The 8842-nt window shown below is 31.0% G+C and overlaps 1 non-coding gene across 1 annotated transcript; it reads left to right on the top strand.

Moving 5' to 3' along the window:
- Nucleotides 1–519: 519 nt before the first annotated feature.
- Nucleotides 520–678, top strand: LOC145260791 (U1 spliceosomal RNA). Its single transcript, XR_013864372.1, has one exon. It is a non-coding gene; the product is annotated as a U1 spliceosomal RNA (small nuclear RNA).
- Nucleotides 679–8842: the final 8164 nt, after the last annotated feature.

Raw genomic sequence — 8842 nt, 5'->3', positions numbered from 1 at the left:
AACAGTAGGCGATCTAACTACTTAGATTAGCTTAGGGAGGGACCTTACTAACAATGCACTAGGCAATTTTATTTTTTGTACATTTTTCCTATATTTCCCACTACCCAACACGAACTATTTTTCTTCCAAATTCAAAAACTTTTTATTTTTTCCAATGAATTGAACTTTTTCACACACACACACACACACTTTAATAAAATAATAAAAAAAAAAAAATGCGCACACACACATACAGAAATTGTATATATATATATCCTTTTTGTAAAAACGCTGGGGTTTTCATTAGTTAGCTTTAGATTCCACAGAGTGAATGAGGTATTGTGGTAAATGTTGCCAGTCAAGAGTAAAGTCGCCAAAGACTCCATTTTTTACTTTAGTTACAAAGACCCTGCAACACTCCCCTCCCCAGATCTTATAGGGCCTTGTGCCTAAATTTGTTTTGTCTCTTGGAGAATTTACTTTTTTAAATGTTTTAATTTTATATTGGAATTTTTTTTAATTGCAATTTTTTCTTTAAACAAAATAAATTAAATATAAACGGTGATCATCCAGGCCGTTCTCACAGAGCGAGGCCCTTCCATTGCACTACGGTTGGGTTGACCTTTGCAATCGTCCCAAATGTGGACAACTCGAGTGCGCTATTTCTAAGTGTGGGGTCTGCGTTTGCGCTCACCCCGATAACTAATCTAAAATCAGAACATCTTTCTTTTAACAAAAAAGTTTCCCCACCTCAGCACGAACCTGTTTTTTTTTTTTTGTGTCACCCTATGTTATCTCGCAATTGTATTTTGTTAACTTTACATAATTACAACTTCAATAATTTTGTAGTCATATTTCAGAAATATTATAAACATATATATAGAAAATATCCATAATAAATTTCTATGTGTACGGGTTGAGATTCGTGTTCACCGAGATAATTAAATGAAAACCAAAACATCATCAAATAATATGCATTATTTTTGTGCAAAATTGGTTCAGTTTAAGAAGACCAAAGCATGGAACAATAAAAAAAATTGTCCTTTTAGAAAAATGTATATATATTTTTTAAAGACATACAAATAAAAAATAGGGAAACGATAAGAATTGATATATATATTTCGCATTCATTTTACATACATAAATATATATACATACACACACCAGGTGAAGTATTTAAGAGTGATAACTAATGAATTTAACAAGGTTATTAACAGTGCTCAATACAAGAAAAGCAAGATATGTTTTTATTAAAATAATCAAATTTACATGGTTGAGACACTAGAGATGCTAATGTTTTGGCCAAATGATTGGTTAAAATTAAAAGTCCTCATCGGGCAACTTAAATGGTTGCTTTCCACAAAAGACATCGATCCTCATATATATATATATATATATATATATATATATATATATATATATATATATATATATATATATATATATATATATATATATATATATGATTGATTGAAGGTTACTATTTTATTAATAGTTTCTGACATATGTTTTTTTCCAACTACAAAACTGATAAAAAGAAACAGGATTAAAAAGTGTCACACCATTTCTTAGCGTTTTAAGTATATCGAAGCAATCCTATTCAGCATCTCTGCAGTGGATAACAATCGGCTTTTAAACATCCAATGCTAATTTGATTTGTGTACGAAAAACTTCTTTTTGTGTCTCGGCTTGCAAATAAAACCTGACTAATATCAACCAACATGGCAAAAATTTATTAAAAAAGAAATCTTTTAAATTTCATACAAACTAATGACAGGAATTAATAAAGTTCATAAAAGCATTTTGGTCAGAGTTAGCATGTGACGAGAATAAACACTTACCAACAAGAATAAACACTTACCAAAGTAATAGAAATATTTTTTTATTTTTTAAAAAACAGTAATGAATTTTCCGAACTCAATATTTTTCAATTTTTAAACTTTAAAAATCTATCAAAATTTTTCTATTGATTCTATTTTTACGATATTTTCAGGGTCAATGTGAAATTTTATGCTCTTTCCAATAAACCGAATATAATATTTTAGACAAACGTTTTTTTTTAAATTCACGCCCCCTCATTTTCAAGTGTCTATTAAAAAGTAAATAATTAATTTACTCACCAAAGTGTTATATATCACAAATTGAAGAGAAAAGGTCTATAAATAATATATTCAAATTTAAAACAAAAAGAAGTAGTGTTTTTTAGACATTTACCTATACAGTCCGAAGTTTAAAACCTTTTTAAAAAAAAAAAACACGTTTTTTTTTTTTTTTTTTTTTTTTTTATGAAACCTTGGTCCTTGCTCCTTTAATTGAAAAAAAAATTAGGGCTTGAATTTACATTTTTCGAGGAGTTATAAGCTTGGAAAGATGGGGTGGAATTATTCACTATTTTTCACGAAATTTCTGACGGTGCCCGGAAAACTCGTCCCGGGAAAACTCGTCTCCGGAAAACTCGTCCCCCTTCGCTAGGTAGGAAAACTGGTCCCTTATTGAATAAATATCGATTGAAAACACATTTTATGATCGTTCTTGAAGGAGATATTGTTTTTTAAATAAACTATAGCCCCCCATAATATTTTGAAAAAATATTTTTACTTGTTTAATGTTTTTTTTGTTTTTTTTTTTAAATAAAATCGATTTTCTATTTGATTAATAAATTTATTTAGTGATTACTTTTTCTCTTAATGATTGATTTTAGAATTTTGAAGTAAAAAGTAAAAAAAATTAAAAATGAGTTAACGAGAGATTGTTAGCACATGGCATCTCTCGCGCCAAAAAAATATTTCGCTTTTAATTTATTAATTAATTTTTGCAAAATTTCACAGGACGACAATAAATGTTGATAATTGATAAAATTATAATTTTAAATAACGGCTGAGTGCATTTGGTATGAGAGAAAACGAAAACATAACAACAATAAAAAAACTATCATAATTAAAAAAAAAAAAAAAAAAAAAAAGTAACGAAGAATCGAATCGCTCCCTGTTTTTTAATTTTTTTGTTTTGTTTTTATTATTGTTTTTATGACTCCAAAAAATATCGTTAAAATAAAAACAAAAAAAATTCTAATTAACTTTGTATGAACATAATAAACGCTTTAAAATAAGTGAAACCACTAAGAACTTAGCCAGTTAGGTAGAAAACGGACACTTAGAAAATCGATTTTATTTAAAAAAAACAAAAAAACATTAAACAAGTAAAAATATTTTTTTAAAATATTATGTGGGGCACTGGGGCGTGGGGCTATAGTCTATTTTAAAAAACAATATCTCCTTCAAGAACGATCATAAAATGTGTTTTCAATCGATATTTATTCAATAAAGGACCAGTTTTCCTACCTAGCGAAAGGGGACGAGTTTTCCGGGTTCGAGTTTTCTGGAGACGAGTTTTCCGGGTTCGAGTTTTCCGGAGACGAGTTTTCTCGAGACGAGTTTTCCCGGGACTAGTTTTCCTAAATTCATTTCTGACACACCTAAAACAGTGGTAATTACGATTTCTTCACGATTTTGCGAAACTTTCATTCCATTTTTTACATTTCAAAGACATCGACACATTTGGTAAAATTCAGTTATAAAATAAATATGCCAAATATCTTTTCTGAAGGAAGCTAATGTTGGTAAATATAGATAAGCACTAGGTGTGTCAGAAATTTCGTGAAAATAGTGAATAATTCCACCCCATCTTTCCAAGCTTCCCTAAATTGTTTTTCAGTTAAAGGAGCAAGGACCAAGGTTTCATTAAAAAAAACAAACAAACAAAAAAAAACAACGTGTTTTTTTTAAAAAAAGGTTTTAAACTTCGGACTTTACAGGTAAATTTCTAAAAAACAGTTCTTTTTTTTTGTTTTAAATTTGAATATATTATTTATTGACCTTTTCTCTTCAATTTGTGATATATAAGACTTTTGTACATAAATTAATTATTTACTTTTTAATAGACATTTCAAAATGGGAGCCGTGAATTATTCGACCCCCTGTCTTTCCAAGCTTATAACTCCTCGAAAAATGTAATTCAAGCCCTAATTTTTTTTTTCAATTAAAGGAGCAAGGACCAAGGTTCCATTAAAAAAAAAGAAAAAACAAATAACGTGGTTTAAAAAAAAAAGGTTTTAAACTTCAAACTTTACAGGTAAAATTCTATAAAACACTACTTGTTTTTTGTTTTAAATTTGAATATATTATTTATTGACCTTTTCTCTTCAATTTGTGAGTAAATTAATTATTTACTTTTCGGTGAGTAAATTAATTATTTACTTTTTAATAGAAACTTGAAAATGGGGGGGGGGGCGTGAATTAAAAAAAAAAAACGTTGGTCTAAAATATTATATTCGGTTTATTGGAAAGAGCATAAAATTTCACATTGACCTTGAAAATATCGTAAAAATAAAAATAGAATCAATAGAAAAATTTTGATAGATTTTTAAAGTTTAAAAATTGAAAAATATTGAGTTCGGAAAATTCATTACTGTTTAAAAAAAAATAATATTTCTATTACTTTTAAAACAACTTTAATAGTTTATTTTGGAAGTATAATCCATAAAGAGAATAAATAACCCACTTTTAACAGAGAAATTACGAGATTTTTATATTTTATTCGCAGTTTCGTGTTAGGGGTGTCAAAAATTCCTACAAAAATTCTGATACACCTACTACATCACCCCCTGCTTAGGCAGAAAGCCAATTGCGTATGTGACCGCATGATTTTTGTTATGATTTTATCTGTTTTTTTTTTGGGGGGGGGGAGATATTTATTTTTTTGCTGAAGTTTATTAATAGGAAAATTGGTGAAAGTCAAAATGGAATCCACGCTGCACCAAATTTTGTTTTGTTTTGCTTTGCTTTCATTTTGTTTGCTTGTTAAATCCGCCCCACCCAAATTTTTATTTTATTTTTGAATAAAAAATAACGCAGGTATCACAAAACTTTCATTAAACTTGAAAATAATATTTAAAAATAGTGCAGATTCCATTTTGACTTTCACCAATTTTCCTGTTAATAATTACAAAAAAAAATATCCATCCAAAAAAACAAAAAAAAAAAAACCAGATAAAATCATAACAAAAATCATGCGCAAATTTCAAACCAAAATAAATAAAATAAATTAGGACACACACGCAAAAATTCTTTGCTTGTAAAAATAATGCATTCTCCCTCAATTGAACAACGTTCAACATCGTATTTCGCTAGTGGGGTAGTACCGTGGCCTTAAAAGACGGTCTTGGGTAGTACCGTGGCCTTCGGTATAAAGATGGCCGGCCAGCTGAAAAAATCACGTCATCGCCGAGGTCCCAACAAGCAAGATATGTGGAACTCTTGACTGTCAATAATGAACAGTAATTTTTACAGACAGCGTTACAAAACTTCAAAATGGGATTAAAATAAAGAAATAAAGAAAGAACACGATGAGTTATACTGAAACTCATCTAATATTAATAATAAAAAAATAATAAAAAAAACAAGTTGTTTGTTTAAGTATTATAAGCAATTGAATATTTCGTTGTATTATAGATTTTAAAGATTAGAATGCGTTCTTTAACTACTTATAAATTACATTTTTAAAAAATGAAGGAACACGATTTGATTTGTAGTAAACTTGAAGTTTATTTGATATAATTAAATGAAAATTATGCATGTAAGATTATGAATATTTGAAGCAGAACACAAGCAAAATATTTGATATTTGATATTTGTCTTTTAAGACGGTCTTGGTAGTACTCCTGTACGTTGGCCATTGAAGGATATTAAGAATTTGAAGTGTAAAAACTTTAAAATTATTGGATTTGGCATCAAATGATGCAGAAAATGTTGAAATGTTATATTTAGTTTATTTCTGAATTTAGCATTTTTATGTACGTCTCATGTCTTATATCTTTCTAATATATTGTACGTTCGTCTAGTATAGTGCACTATTTTTCGTATATATTTTTTCCTAATAAAAAGGGGTTAACCAATACGTATATACTTTCCATTTTCTACCTTTTAGAATTGAAGTTGTAACTTTCGTAACCTTCTTTCGGAATATAATTTACATTTGACTTGTATTAGTTGAAATTCCACAGGTGTTGCGGTTTACGTTGGGAGAAACTATAGCATTTACTGTCCTTATTCAGCAAATAAGAGATCCTGCTAGACTGAGGTAATTTGATTTTTCGTCCTAATCTAACGTGTTCAGTATTTTTTGGAAGCTGGATTTTCCCCACTTTACGAACCGACCTTTATCTAACTATGCTATCGTGGGGAGTAAATGGAGACACTATGTCCGAAACCGGTGTTAGTTGTATGTACGTATTTTCCCCAATATATTAAAAAGAAGGAATAAATATATACCCCACTATTTTGATTTATAATGAACACGTGCATTCTCTCATATGTATTAAATGTCTCTGACTTGTGAATTAACTGGACGATATTATTACAAATATTGTATTATGTGTTAAAGTCTACTTTACCTGAAACTTGTTGCATTCGCATGTGTAAGATTACTTTCGTATTTTATTGTATAAAGGATTTCTTATACGTTAATTTATCTTCTTCTCTATCTTCTCTTCTCTTCTCTTCTCTATATCTTCTCTATATAAATAAAATGAACTCATTTTTTCCCGTCTGATTTTGACATTAATAGGATTAAAAATCAAGATATTTCATGCAAATATAATATGCACAAACGGCAGAACAATATCTGAGGTGTGTTATAGGCTTATTAGTTCTCAAATTCCTCGATAATCTTAGATTTCTATACTTTTTCTGCTGAGAAGTCACGGCCAAAATCGGTTAAGATCAATGGAAGTGGTAAAATATTTTCTCTCTAATAAATTCCTCCTCCCCCTGCCACCACTTAACACCGTTTGGGGATCGTTCACAAGGAACAGTTGAGAAGAGAACCGGTTTGGCTTCGTAGTTCTTTCATGTGAAGTTATTTAAAATCACTAAACTAAGCTGCAGTGCTCTGTGGCATAGTGGTTAGCGTGCTGGACAATTCACATTATATTTTCACGTTCGTGCCGACCTACCGTAGTCGTTTTTTTTTTGTTTTTTTTTTCCTAAACAACTGGAATGGACTTTTCTTGGTGGCCGAACTGTTAAGGTTGCAGATTTTTTTTTTTTTTTTTTTCACACTTTATTTTCCTACTTTTACTCATGACTCCGGGTTTGATCCTTTCTACTTACCTACCATAACATTTTTTAAAACTCCACCCCCCCGTCCCGGAAACAAACACTCGGGCAACGCCGGGTACCCCCGCTAGTTTATGATAATTTTCAATAGCGAGTTAATACCCATTTGCTTACCGGACTGTGTTATACTAAAGTTTGTGAAAAAACAAGTTACCTTTTCTTGGCCTTAGCCCGTATTTACATTTGGTTATTTATTATACACATGTGACATTGGTGACATGTACCCTCCCCCGACGTAGTTGTATATTCAAACTTTCTTTCCACTCTTTTCCTGGGTTGCATTTCAGTGAGGATATTATTATAAAGAGTGTTAAATGTTATTCTTCATTTTCCAGTCAATTCACTTCCATATGAAAGTTTGAATTAATTTTAAATCCACTTAATTTTAATTTTGAGTCATAGTGACCCTTTTAATTTGCAACAGGGGATTGTATCCCTTGATATTTTGCTTAATGTACTGTATTGGTCTTGTTTTGTTTGTGCTATGAGGAAGGAATTTTATGCACATATCTTTGTAACCCTTGTACATTTTTTGTGCATAATATTTGAACGCCTGTTTTTTGTATTTATTTGGAGTTAGTTCATATTTTTGAAAAACAAACGCTACACGATGTTGGTCACTCGTTCTTCCGGATTCCTTGTAAGGAAACAAAAGTTTTATTTAGGGAAGATTATCGTCGTTTTAGATTTATTGCGGTTGCAGAGGGAATTATCAAAGCCTTACTTTATGACAATGAAGGCTGATGTTGATGAATGGTTATCATCAGTAGATAACATAACTGAGTTGTTGGGTGATCGCTCCTTGCGTGAGGGTGGGGACTGTTTGCTTGTAGAAGTTGATACTGTTAATGTTGTAGTGTTCTCGTCCCAAGTTCGATTGATTCTCTCAAGATTGGCTGATGGTGTGGAGTGTGATTCCTTATGCAACCCTGTGATATTCGGAACCCCTAAAGAGATGCTTGGTGAATTACCAACTCCTAAACCCAAATGTCCAGACTTTGTAGAGTTTTTGCTGAGTGCTGGCAAGTTTGGCTTGGGAAATACTGTATCACAGTCTGAAAACAGTGTTGCAAATAGGCGCTGAAGTTTGATTTTTCTGGCGGGCAATTTGCCAGTGATATTTTAAAGAAAAATGTATTGGGAGTGAGCTTCCCAGGTATCATGAATGATACCACTCGTGTCCACAACTTGTTAAGTGTGGGCATTAATCACTTGAATATTGAGAAATTCATGGAACAATTTTCATGGAATGTTGGGATTGTTTTACTTTCTAACATTGTGAGTTCGAAAACTTGCATATGTAGTTATTTACCGCATTTTGTCAGAATACTGAGAGACCGTGTCATGATGGTGAAATATTACTCAGGTCATGTAGTTCTGACAATAGTCAGTGGTTGAAGGACAAGAGTCAATCCTGTGTGAAAGCGTGAGTTTTGTGCACTTCTTTAAGTACTAATGTTAGCACTGGGAGAGAAACTCTCCATCAAGGGTATAGGGCAGAAAGTACTATATCCACCTGTCAACATGTAAAAACCAAGAGGAGAATGGTTTTTACATGAACTCAAGTTGGACTGGGGCATCCAGATTCATGTTGAGTGCAACTCGATAAAGACTCCCATGATGGATCCTGTCGAATTTGCTGACTACATGGTATGTAGTTCAGCTTTGAGTTCCTATGAGAGTGTAGG

This window comes from Euprymna scolopes, chromosome 36 (assembly GCF_053919585.1).
Source record: "Euprymna scolopes isolate OS-2025 chromosome 36, ASM5391958v1, whole genome shotgun sequence".
Taxonomy (NCBI): domain Eukaryota; kingdom Metazoa; phylum Mollusca; class Cephalopoda; order Sepiida; family Sepiolidae; genus Euprymna; species Euprymna scolopes.
This window is presented reverse-complemented; position numbering and strand designations above follow the sequence as displayed.